Source organism: Corythoichthys intestinalis, chromosome 5 (assembly GCF_030265065.1).
Source record: "Corythoichthys intestinalis isolate RoL2023-P3 chromosome 5, ASM3026506v1, whole genome shotgun sequence".
Taxonomy (NCBI): Eukaryota; Metazoa; Chordata; class Actinopteri; order Syngnathiformes; family Syngnathidae; genus Corythoichthys; species Corythoichthys intestinalis.
In genome coordinates this window covers 21,511,842-21,525,337 of record NC_080399.1, presented here as the reverse complement: position 1 = coordinate 21,525,337, position 13,496 = coordinate 21,511,842, and the positions used below count along the sequence as shown (strand labels likewise).

General features: G+C 39.7%; 1 protein-coding gene across 11 annotated transcripts in view; it reads left to right on the top strand.

Annotated features, from left to right (window-relative positions):
- The first annotated feature begins 5,688 nt into the window (after positions 1 to 5,688).
- The window catches only part of LOC130916249 (neuronal cell adhesion molecule-like), a 204,728-nt gene continuing 196,920 nt past the window's right edge, over positions 5,689 to 13,496 (top strand). For 9 of the 11 annotated variants that reach the window (XM_057836821.1, XM_057836827.1, XM_057836820.1 and 6 more), the window contains exon 1: positions 5,689 to 5,825. The gene's annotated coding sequence lies outside the window, so the exon portion shown is untranslated. Of the gene's footprint in view, positions 5,826 to 5,889; positions 5,982 to 13,496 lie in introns of those variants that run through there. The other 2 variants (XM_057836817.1, XM_057836818.1) reach the window with 2 other exon arrangements.

Sequence of the window (13,496 nt, the reverse complement as noted above, 5' to 3'; positions counted from 1 at the left end):
GCATGTAAAAAAGTCTTGATTCTTGGTTAAAAGCAAAAAAAAAAAAAAAATGGGCAGTTAGCATTTATTTTACGTAAATATTGCGAATTATGACGCCAGTGCCGTAGCGGTTAATTTCTCCCATTGATTTTTTTCACAACATTTCAAAATGCATGGATGGTACGAAAATTATAATAATTACCTTGAACCCTCGAACAAATCACTCCTAAGACAATCCTTCCTTTCGTACTTTTTCAACCTAAATCTGGCGTTGGATCGCTGCATGTGTTGAATAACTGCGACCGACTGAAGCAGAGTGTCGGACGGCCCCCTACTTGAAGGCGTGGCGCAGTGTATAGGGAAAGTGACCAGTCAATACCATTATGAAGTCTATGGATTAACGGAAAAACCTGAGTAAAGGTAAAGTTGAATGAAACTAAATTGTACTTTTGCACGGATTCAATTGAGTACCACCAATGAAAGACCAGGACTGTACCACACTTTTAAAATCACTGTACTCGAGGACTGATTGTACTCTTGTCCTTTCCTGAACCATGCTGAACAGAAATCTTAAACATCCTCATTCCTCACCTTTTTCACCTCCAAAAATGCTTGTGCATCTCATAAAACAATTTTCTTATTTTTCCACTTGCATGTTATGCCTGAAATACTCAAGGAAGGGTTCTCATAATTTATACCAGCACTACAGAAGCACATCTTGACTTTCACAAATTACTACAAGAGGAGACCGAAGCGGCATGTCCAAGTACATGCTCTCGATAATGCAATGCACCCTTAAAGTCGTGGGCATGCAAAGTCTCACATTTTAAGTGAGATTGCGCAAGGGCAAAAAAATATAAGGTCTGTTTTCAACAAGGTTTTAATTGTGAATGGTTAGAATAAAGCAAACATTACAAAACATTTTCACAAAACGTAGTGGCCCAGCTGGCTGTCGTCAACATATTACAAACATCATATCAGCATATACATATGCATATCAGCAAAGTAACAAGCTGGAGTTTAAAACACAAATGTGCTATTAGATTTATTTATTTTTTGCTCTTTGAGACTGGAAGGGGTTCCTTACCTTCATAGAATAAATATGGCAATACCATCTTGCCCTCAGTATGTATGCTCTTGTCTAATCATATATCAGCCTGTGCTGCCAAGTCAATCTAAGGGGCCGTTTACATGGTGGCTCTCTGAGAATATGAAAAACTTCAAATTTGCATTTTCCATCTCCATTCGAACAATGTCGCAATTCCGTGTGAAAACGACGTAGTATTCATGCCAGGCCCTAGGGGGCAGTGCAGATTTACAAAGCGACAGCCAATGATGCAATTTTCCCTTTGGCCTAAAAAAAGTAGGGTCATAGGGTCAGAACACTGGCCCTTGAAATTCTTCAACTTTCATTTGGTAAACACGAAAACGATATATATTGTAATATCATGCAACGTTAAATATATATGCTGTACTGCTCTTTAATGTTAATTTCTAATTGGCCAATCACATGGCAGAAACTCGATGCATTCAGGCATGAAAACATTGTCAATGGTCATTCTGCTGTTCAAACCGAGCATCAGACTTGAAGAAAGGTAATTTATTTGACTTTGTGGCACGGTTGTTGGTCCCAGATGGACAAGTCTGAGTATTTCAGAAAATGCTGATCTACTGCAATTCAAATGCACAACCACCTCCAGAGTTTATAGAGACTGGTCTGAAGAAAAAAAAAAGACAAAACATCCAGGAGCAGCAGTTCTGTGAGCAAAAATGCCTTGTTGATGCCAGAGGTCAGAGGACAATGGCCAGAATAGTTCAAGTTGATAGAAAGGCAGCAGTAACTCGAATAACGACTCGTTACAACCAAGGTATGCAGAAGAGCATCTGAACGCACAACATGTCGAACTTTGAGGTAGATGGGCTACAGCAGAAGACCACACCGATAGTAGTACTCCTGTTAGCTAAGAACAAGAATTTTGAGGCTACAATATGCACAGGCTAGCCAAAATTAGACAATAGAAGATTGAAAAAACGTTGACTGATCTGAAGTCTTGATTTCTCCTGCAATATTGGGGTGGTAGGTTAAAGCGGAAGTTCAGAATTTTTTACATTAGACCTAATCTTTGATTTAGCAGGGGTTTAATTAGTCAGTGGAGTTGATTTCAACAAAATGTGTGCAGTTTGTAAGTTATTTGTTAGTTTCAGGGTTCCGGAGTAGCTAAGCTAGCGTGAGTCAATGGTGACTGCTTAGCATGCCAATAAAAATTATACAGATCTACAAACAGATCCAACATAGTCAAATAAATTCAAAATGTAGATCATTGTTCCAAAACACCCATGCGGCCAAAACAATGTCACACCAAACTACTGTAATTCATTTCATTCTGCAAGACTATTTTTAGATGCATAATACGACCACAATAGAGAGGCGTTCTTATGCCACTCGTGCTCACGATGCATTCGAGGAAGGTAGGAAGTCGGACTTATCCCGCTCGGATGGTACCAGTTGCAATCTCAAAGCGTTCCAAGCGAATGTAAACAGCAAACATGGCTGATCGCGGCAAGTTGTTTTTTATTTTGGCCATCAAAAGACATTTTGACCTCCAGCAGACCTGCCTTCCCGTAAGCGATGAAATAGTGAAGGCGTTCCAATGATATTTTTCCAGATCGGAGTTTGAAAACTTCCTTTGAATGCAGCATCGGTCTGCTGAGTTAGCTGAGGGCCGGTATTCTGACAAATTTTGCTCCCCATCAAAAATTGTATCTTTGCGGTTCTGCGAATGCACGTAATGTTAAAGATGGCTGTGAATGCAGCTATTTCAAAGTAACCATTACAAACTTTCTTTAAATAAAAGAATATTTTAAGTTTGATCATGGATGGACATGTGGAAAAGTTCTCCTCAAACACATCCTGCCATGTTAGCTGCACACAACAACTGCAAGCCGCTCTCTCACTGTTAACGTCTTCGCCATGTCGTTAAGCATTAATTTGCACCATATTCATTGTTGCACATGTATGTTTATGATGTAACTTGTTTATTTAGCACCTTTGGATAACATTGACAGTCCAACTGAATGTAAAGTGGGCTTATTCGCCTCTACAACAGCTTTGGTTGCAATTTTTGATGGGGAGCAAAATTTGTCAGAACACCAGAACACATGGTAAAATGTGCATTTAGAGGCTGTGGATAATACAGAAAAAATGGGCAAAGCATAGTTTCCACAAATTCCCTATGAAGAACGAGGAACAATATAAAATGGTTACTTGCTGCTAGCAACGGCATAAAACATCAGCAGTGAAAAAATACTATGTGATATCACTCTGCTCTATTCCTCTGCAGAGCTTCTGGATTACAAATGTTGATGTTCATACTGCAATTATTGACATGCAATGGTAAGTTTTAACAACTTTATCCTGAAACATAGCCAATACTATTGATTGCAAGGGTCATCGATATTTTTCATGTGTGCATATGTTGTTTTTTACTGGCATGTTAAGTCAGCCCAATTGACTCGCGCTAACTTAGCCACTCCGGAGCACTGAAACCAACAAACAATTAAGAAACTACACAGAATTTGTTGAAATCAACTCTACTGACTAATTAAACCCTCGCTAACTCGAAGATTAAATGTCTGAAGTCTGATGCCAAAAATTCGGAACTTCCTTTTTAAGAATTTACCTTCAACAACATGAACACATGGCTCCATCTTGCCTTGAATCAACATTTTGGGCTGGTGGTGGTCGGTTAGGGTGTGAGGGATATATTCTTAGCACACTTTGGGCCCCTTAGTACCAATTGAGTCATGTTACAATGCCACATCCTTCCTACCTGAGTAATGTTGCTGACTATGTCTATACTAGGGTTGTTCCGATCACGTTTTTTTGCTCCCGATCCGATCGTTTAGTTGGCTGTATTCCAGCAGCATGACGCACAATGTCATAAAGCTCGAATCATCTCAGACTGTTTTTTTTTTTTTTAACATAACAATGAATTCACTGTACTCAAATGGCCTCCACAGTCACCAGATCTTAATCCAATAGAGCACCTCTGGGACGTGGTGGAACGGCAGATTCGCATCATGGATGTACAGCTTTTGCAGCAACTGCGTAATGCTATCATGTCAATATTGACCAAAGTGAAGAATGTTTCCAGTACCTTGTTGAATGCATGCCACAAAAGATTCAATCAGTTCTGACTGTAAAATGGGGTCCAACTCTGTACTAGCAAAGTGCACTTAATGAAGTGGCAGGTGAGTGTACAATTTATATCAGTATAATTTGCTGCGGGCCGCACTTGGCCTAACGGTCGTAGTTTGTTCGCCGCTGCACAGTATACAGTAGGTGGTTTAAGTACTGTTGTCATCAGTGTTGTTAATAACGGCGTTAGAATATAACGGCGTTACTGACGGCGTTATTTTCTTCAGTAGTGAGTAATCTAATTAATTACTTTTCCCATCTTGGTAACGCCGTTACCATTACTGAGGCGGGAAAGGCGTGCGTTACTATGCGTTACGATGTTGGTTGACTGACGCGAGAAAAGTCTGAAAAAGACGGGCTCACGGAGACGAGAGAACAGAGCAGGAGTGGGGAGGAGGCAAAGGAGTGTGACGCCGTTGCAAACGCGATGCTACTATGCTAGGTGGCTCCAATAATACCTGACTGTAGCCGATAGCCTACAAACTACGCCCACATGATGCTTTGGTAGATATCACAGATATACAGACCTATATATAAATGACAGACACGGCGGCGTTAGCAACATGTTAAATAAAGAACTAGATGCGTTAGTAAAAGGCCGCCATCTTAAAGCAGTAGACTTCTCATGAAGGCTCTGTTGTAGAGAACCTTCCTAGCGAACCTAAGTCACTTTTTATCTAAAATGCTCCTAAATTGGCAAAGCTTAACTTAAATCTATCTTTAAATGATTAAACAGTTTTAAAACTTACACATGTCGAAAATAGAAGGGAACTTATGCAATAACGGGAGCAATTTTAACAACTTTAACGGTTGATTCACAACATTAAATGACTTCCACACATAGCAAAGGTTACTATCTAGTTATTGCAATATCCGCAATACCCCTGTGTCTAGTTAAGTTTAGGGTAAAGAATTGGGCTAGTTTTGCCAATTGCCCCAAAAACCCTTTAATCTTCACATTGTGTGTGTGACCTCGTTATTTTTTATTTTTTTGAGAGAGAAAAAAAGAAGAGAAAATTATCACCAGTTACTTTGCAAAGTAACCAATTACTCTTACATTCAGGTAACTGAGTTACTAACGCAATCACTTTTTGGGAGAAGTAATTTGTAACTGTAATTAATTACTTTTTAAAAGTAAGAATAACAACACTGGTAGTCATTCACCACTGAAGGTCAAGCTACTAAATGAACAGTCTGGTACTGGTGTAGTTACACGTGATATTGTGACCACTATAACATTCTGGTATAGGCCTACTCTACTGTATTATCATTTAGATTGGGAGTAATTTCATTGGTGAAGCAATTATTTTATGTTTCCCCCTTGGATTAAATCCTGAACTATAGTACAGCCATTAGAGTGCATTAAAGACAAATTTTGCCTTTTGTAATTTTTATTATTATATTAATCCTAGAACTCGCCCAGCTGTTGTCCATCTGTAATACTTTTGCACCCCTCCCCTAAAAAAGCGAGCTGTAAACTGCGCGCCCACGCGAGTGTGCGCGAGTCGTGTTGTGAGTCGAGAGAGAGCGAGGAATCTGTGGAAGGACGAGTGCAGCCAGTGAGCGGGACTCCATCCTGAGACGAGGACGTGGAGGAGAAAGCATCGCTGCGAGTGGACACTCCCACGCGTGGACCAGTCAATGCAGGGTAAGCCCGATGATTTGCACTCTTCATCTTTTGTTCGTTTTATAGTGTTGAGGGACAAGAAAAACACGTGGAAGGCTTTCGCTGTCAAGAGTTTGTGCACGAGAGAGGGAGGCAGCTTCCGCAAAAGCGACCAAATGAAGGGAATCATCTTTTAATGTAATTGCACATTTATTTTAACACAGTTATGTTTTAGCTGATAGCCTCGTGTACATGCACATTCTGCACTGTTTACATTGTGTGCTGTCAGAATAAATTGAATGGATGGATAGACAATAATTGTGCTCAGTTCTGATTTGGATTACCACTGTGGTTTGCAGTGGAACTCTCCTGTTTCTAATATTTTGGCACTCTACAACCAAAAATAGTTGAAAGCACAATTACTGCTTGATGTAGACGACCAAAGTGCATCCCTAACCACTGTCTTTGAGAGGGGGAGAATCAGGGTTGTCATGTGAAAATAGTCACTTTTACACAGAGATGGGTAGAGTAGCCAAGATTTTTACTTAAGTAGGGGTAGCGTTACTGCAAAAATAATATTACTCAAGTAAAAGTATAAGGAGTCATCCAAAAAGTGTACTCAAGTCCAAGTAAAAAAAGTACTTGGTGAAAAAAATAATCAAGTGATGAGTAACATTGTGAGTAACTGCTTGCATTTTTTATGTAAACAATGTATTTTTTCCTCAGGACACTTATCTATATGAACTGTTGTTATAATGATATTGTACAATAACCACATTAAGCCGAAGAAATACAAAAAAAATAAAATATATAAATAAATCATTGAATTCCAGCAAGGGAAAAAAAAATGACAGAAATTAAGCATTATTTGTCCAAAGAGCATGAGTGCCCCCCAGTGGAGAAAATAGTTCATCGTTTGAATAGTGAATAGTTTCTTCATAGTCCCTATTGTGAAATTAAAAGGATCATATCTCCAGTTTTCCATGGTCCCTTGGTGCCAAATAAAAACTGGAAGGGAGGTTAAAATCCATGCTTTCGAGTCATGTTGAGGGTGGCGCGCCACGTCAAATACTTCATTTTTTACGGTGCTTTAAAGACCCCACGTTAATGAACAGGCTGGCGTGATCATAGAACGGCAAGCTTGCGTCTGATTGCTATAATGTAGTCATGTGATTATTGTTGCAACGTCTCTGGTGAAATTGATACTCTTGGCATCAATGGCTAAAAAAAAAAAAAAAAAAAAAAAAAAATCTAATAAGTAGAGTAAAGAGGAAAAATGTAATGACTCTTGGGCATCCCAAAGTAGAGGAGTAAGAGTAGCGTTTTTTATTCACAAATATACTTAAGTAAAAGTAAAAAGTATGGCTTGGTAAAACTACTCTTGGAAGTACATTTTTCTCAAAAAGTTACTCAAGTAAAAATAAAATAGTACATGTAACGCGTTACTACCCACCTCTGCTTTTACATTAGTGATCTAAACATTCATATATATCTATGATATATTGTCTATCTTGGTTCGTTTTTCTATAACGGCAATGTTTAGTGACTGACAGAAAAATTAAATGGTCCTTCAATCGGTTACAGAGGGTACAATTAACAAGTGTATACACATCTTGCAATTCATAAAATGAAAAATAGTTTTGTACTGAATTAAATTGGCCAAAAATTCACGTATGGTAAAATAGAATGATACCATCACTGCTTTAGTATATTTACTTTTTGCGACATTTTTCACATGTCATTTTTTTTTCCTCGGAATAGATCGAAAAAGGTATAGAAACACTGAATCATTTTTTAATTGTACCACTATACCAGGGGTCAGCAACCCTTAGCTCTAAAGCCGCATGCTGCTCTTTAGCACTGCCCTAGTAGATCCCTGGAGCTTTTTCAAAAATGTTTGAAAATGGAAAAAGATGGTGGAGGGAATTTTTTTTTTTTGCTTTAATGTAGTTTCTGTAGGAGGTCAAACATGACACAAACATTCTTCTCATTCATTAATACTGTAATGAAGTTGAACTTGAGGCGGCATCGTACAACAGGTTCATCATTCTCTATAGCAGGGTTCACTAAATCTGGACGTCGATGCCATCAATCCTGTCGTGTTTTCTACGTCTCCCTCCCCTAACACACCTGAATCAAATGATAATGTCATCAACAACCTCTCCAGAAGCCTGATAATGATTCTTATTATTTGATTCAGGTGTGTTGGAGGAGGGAGACATGGAAAACACGACAGGAAAAGTGGCTCCGAGATACAGATTTAGTGAACCCTGCTCTATAGGATGCACTGCAGGGAAACTAAACATTTAATCATGTAGATTAATTATGTATTTGTAGCAAACTTAGTTTTTTTTTTTTTTTTTTTTTTTTTTTGTAGTAGGCTAATATAGCTAAAATAGATACATAAAGCATGTGTTGCCTACATTAAAAGGGTCTTAAATTTTTGCTTCTCCAGACATTCTGTGTGTTTTTTGTTTGTTTGTTTGTTTGTTTTTTTTGGTCCAATATGGCTCTTTAAACATTTTGGGTTGCCGGCCCCTGCACTATACACAGAATTAACAGCTAAACAACAAAAATATAAGTACAATGATAATGCTGGGCAGCACAGTTTTGGTCTGAGTCACAGTTTAGAAGTTGGGGGTTTCAATCTTTGGGGGTTTTCTCTGGATACTGCAGTTTCAACATTCCAAAAGCATGCCTTTTATGTCAAATGAAGAGTCAAAATTGTCCATTACTGTCCATGCTTGACTATGTGTCCTGAAGTTGGTTGGCAACCAGTTCAGGGTGTACCCTGCCTCTCGCCCAAGATCACCTGGGATATCCTCATCTTCCCCTATAAGAGGAAAAGTGAAATAGATGCTACAATGCTATGCTATGTGGCTGAGAAATGTTACAGTGTAAAAGTGCTCAGTGTGTTTATACTGCAAGTGTCTCTGACTTCTCGATATAGATAAGGCCCACATAGAAAAGCGCATTGTTTTGAGCATTAGCAGTAGAGTCACTAGTCTGCTGGAATTGTTTTGACAGTCGGCGACAGTTTGAAAATGTTTGCTACAGACACTGAAAGGATTTAATATTAACAGCGGTGTCTGAACATTCAGTGGGATGAACATGGCAGTCTTTACATTAGAATTTAAACAACACATATAACTTGCACATTTGTACAAACTCATAACATTTAATCACTCTAGCTTCCTGTTAACCAGCCTTCCTGTCTCTGACAATATTAATGTTAACTGAACAATGTCTGGTATCAGATGGAACAATCGATGCATCAGTGGGATCAGTTAGGGATGTCCCGATCCAGGTTTTTGCACTTCCAATCCGATACCGATATTGTTTTGCACTTCCGACCCGATACCGATACTGGCCGATACCGGCCTATCTGAGCATGTATTAAAGTTTAAACTTATTTAGCCTTCTTACTTAGTTGTCAGACTCATGTTGAAAAGGGTTTTAGTACTCTTGATAACAACTAGCCAGCTGAATTAGGTGAGTTTGAATAACTGTAACGGTTGGTAACAAGAAACTGACCTGTTTATTCAGTGACAAACACAAAACATTATAAATAACAAACAGAAATGGCATAGTCAGTCAGTAAAATGTACAAATAATATTGTAAACTGTCTTAAAAAAGCAAAACACACAAACAACCTCAGTGGAAAATCCCACAAACCCCCCAAGCTATTAGATGCTTTTAATGTTTCGTGCATTAGTTACATTAATTGTATAAAAAGCCTCTCAGGTTTAAATAAACGACTATTTCAGTATCAAGTTAACATTTTAAAACAGTAAATGAAATACTCAAGTTCCCATTCTGTATCAGCAGCTTTAAACTACATTCATTTAATTTTGCGAATCAACTGTTAAAGTTGTTAAAATTACTCCCGTTATTCCATAATTTCCCTTCTGTTTACTTTCGACATGTGAAAGTTTTAAAACTGTTTTGAAGATAGATTCAAGTCAAGATTTAGCCGATTTAGGAGTATTTTAGATAAAAAGTTAATTAGGTTTGCTTGGAAGGTTCACAACAGCCTACTAGGGAAGTCTCCTGCTTTAAGATGGCGGCTGTTTACTAACGCGTCTAGTTTTCAATACTTCAATGTTGCGAACTCCATCGAGTCTGTCTATTGCATCTAGTTCTATATACATATGATATCTATTATCTACAGTAAAACGATGATGACGTAGTTTGTAGCGGCTGTCAGCAGCAGTCAGGTATTCTTGTGTTTTTTATCCAGCAGCATGAGTTGAGCTAAAGCTGTGAGTTGAGCATTGGCATTACCCGGGTCTAAGACAAGCATGATGTTTACTCTATATGCACTAACTATGGCATCTTATAAGACATATATTGTATCTTTCAATGGTATTCATTTATGTATTGTTGATATCTATATACTCAAAGTTAAAGGTGAATGGTTTCAAACAAAGTGTATGTTTAGTATGTATAAGCAGACGTAGACATTGCCAGTTGCCAGTTGTTTTTTGGCCCATTGTCAACGGAAGAGCTGCCACACACAAATCCCTAAGCTGATTTTCTCGTCCACATTTTTAATTCCCCCTCATGTTCATATCACCATTCGTGACAACTGCTTGTTTGCGCCGACCGCGCCGTTTGTTTGCTTCTCAATCTGATGAAAGGCCCTCACTACCGCCACCCCCCTTGCTCTCCCCCTTGAGGTTCACCAACAACACCCCGTTCCGTGTGTTCCTCCTCACAAAACAACTGCACATTCCCAGCCCCTAACCCTCCCTTCTCCCTCCTCTTCATCCCTCTGTCTGGTTAAAGCTTCAGTCAAAGGGGGTCCTCACTATCATACACCCCCTCCTCTTCCACCTCCTTTCTCCCGGCTTCTACCCCATGTTCCCGCTCGTCACCAGACACTCTCACTCACGCAGACGCACATATTGCGCACTTTCGTTCCTTGCTCAAATAGACACATTAATGCCAATGCTAATGACCCCCTTGGCTTCATTGTTCCTGCTGCTCTCGCAACGTACTGACACACTTTCTAGTAATGTTTATTCACCCCAAACAGACTACTGTTAATCTGTGTAAGAAGATAACGGTATTCCTGCTACTATGGGGGCTAATGTCTAGTTCAGAGGCAGTGAGTGAAACACTTGTTTGTTCAAGTTTTTTTTATTTTTCTGTACAGCAGTCGTGGGACGTAGTGGAATAGAAATACTACATACATTAGGTTTTCTATACAGTGATGCCTGGAGATATGAGTTCATTTCATTCGAGCCTTTTCTAAAATCTCAAAAATGTTATGTTTTTTTTAATCTAGATCAGACATGTCCAAAGTCCGGCCCGGGGGCCTAATGCGGCCCATGGTCAGATTTCATCCGGCCCCCAGCCACTGTCATAAAATCAATAACGTCTGGCCCGCAAACAGACTTGATAAATTGGTCAGCAGTACTGCTACCAGCATATGAAGTAGCTTACACACTAAATGCTGCTCCTCATTTACCCACTAAAAGACAGCAGCACTCTGAGCAACATCAAACGTGTGACCCTCTACTTCCAATTTTCTGAAATGGCGACAATAAACAAGAAAAAGAAAGTTGACTGCGGCGGCCGACGCTACAAGGATAGGTGGAAATTGGACTATTTCTTCACTAAAATACACAACAACTGTGTCTGCCACATTTGCAAAAAAGGCAGTCGCTGTTTTTAAAGAGTTCAATGTGAGGCGATATTACCAAACAAGACACGCTGACATGCACGACAAGATTATAGCGAATATACACGAAGAAAAATTGAAGCAACTTGAAGCTAGTTTAACTTCACAACAGCAGTATTTTGCAAGAGCCCGAGAGTCGAAAGAGAACACCACAAAGGCTAGTTGCGAGATTGTTAAAATTATTAATAAAAAAATAAAATAAAGCAATTGTAACAACCAGAATGGCTTGCTAAAATTTGCTTAAATATATTGTTCTATGTAAAGGACGTCAACCAAGGTCGGCCCCCCCACATTTTTACCACACCAAATCTGGCCCACTTTGCAAAACGTTTGGACACCCCTGATCTAGATTAAACTTTATTTGGAAAAAAAAGACATACAGTTGAAATAATTAGTTTTTGTCACACTTTCTAATCGAACTTTTTTGCTGCTCTTTCAAATAAATCAATGCCAAATCAATGTGAATAATTAGCTCTCACACATAATTTAGCATTAGCATAAAGCTAGCTGACTAACAGTAAATATAGTTGTTTGTAAATGCACAATGTGTAACTCTTTGTTTTAAGAATGGCATTTCAAATGCTTAACTCTTTAAAAAAATGTTCACACTCTTTTTAAAAAAAAAAGTTCATTACTGCCGACGACATAACTGACAAAAAGAGAGAGAGAAAAAAAGAAGTCTATATCTGTGGCCCCCAGCGTGACATTTCTAGCTCATTTGTCCAACGTGGAAAATTGGGACAATATAATGGCCTACATCGAACTGCCATCTTAACTTTCACCCGCAACAGCAGCGTCAATTGGCACCAGGCAGTGGGAGATTTGCATAACTGAGGGATTATCACCACACACTTTAGGGGTCATTGTGAAGCACCATACTGTCACCCTGGCGGTCTAAAACCAGTGCCTGCGGGGGCTGTGGGAAAAGCTTGGGTGTTGGAAAGGAAAATGCCACCAATTTCAGTCTGTGGGTTGGCGAAGGCATGCAGACTATCATCATCGCGCCTTCTCTAAGATGCTGTCTGTGGCACGCTGACCGCCGCCAACCACGGGCTAGGACAAAGTGTCTCTCAGAAAAGAATTGCTCTGTGTCACTGGTGGTGACGTGAAGGGTAACATTGCTGCAAGGATGTGGTATGCGACACGGAGGCTTGTTATGTGGTGGTGATTTATTTTGATCACAGACTCTATTTGATTAATCAATAATGGTCTTTGTGGAGACTACCGAGTTGGTTTCACCATAATATCTGGATCTGGTATGTTTACACTGTGGAGTTTTTAGGTGAACAAAACAGTGCTGGTGGTTAGCTCGTCTGCCTCAAAGTTCTGAGGAAAAACAGAAAACTTAGGTTTGTTGAAGACTGTATCTTGTAAATGTCAAGGTGAATGCTTGTTTTCCTTGTGCGAGTACCGTTCAATAGATCCTATATGGCGTCACTGCAGCTTCACTGACTGATATACAGTTGATGTGTGCACAAGTCCCGAATGGACACAATCTAGACCAGCCTATTGCTGTACTGCCATGTCGAGACTAAATCTCCAGGGACTGATGAGGAGGCCCATGTGGATCCATTAGTGTCACCAGTGGTCTGGGCGTTCCTTCCCAGTGGTCCACTCACACACAGCACACTGTCACTGCCCTGGCCCTCACAGCCAGTGTTAGTCGTACTTTGGGACTGACGAGGGCCTCATTATAGGAGTGCAGAGGGAAGAGACCCCCCCCCCCCCCTTTTCTGTCCAACCTCCTTTGTTCACGGCTGCCCGAACACTGCTTTGGTTGTAGTTTGGACAAATCTATGCAGGGAACAGATGAGTACATGCAAAGGAGAACTTGCATGTTCATCTCATGCACATATTGAATGGGGAACTAGGTGGTTACAGGCTGGTGGGGGCAATTACAGTTTCACACTCAGTTACACATCAGGTCTAACGGGGATTGACACCTCGCTGCGATTCTGCCTCCACACAGCTGCAACTGTTGATGTTTACATGCTCCTGTTACATTAGATTATCAGAGGAGGAAGGC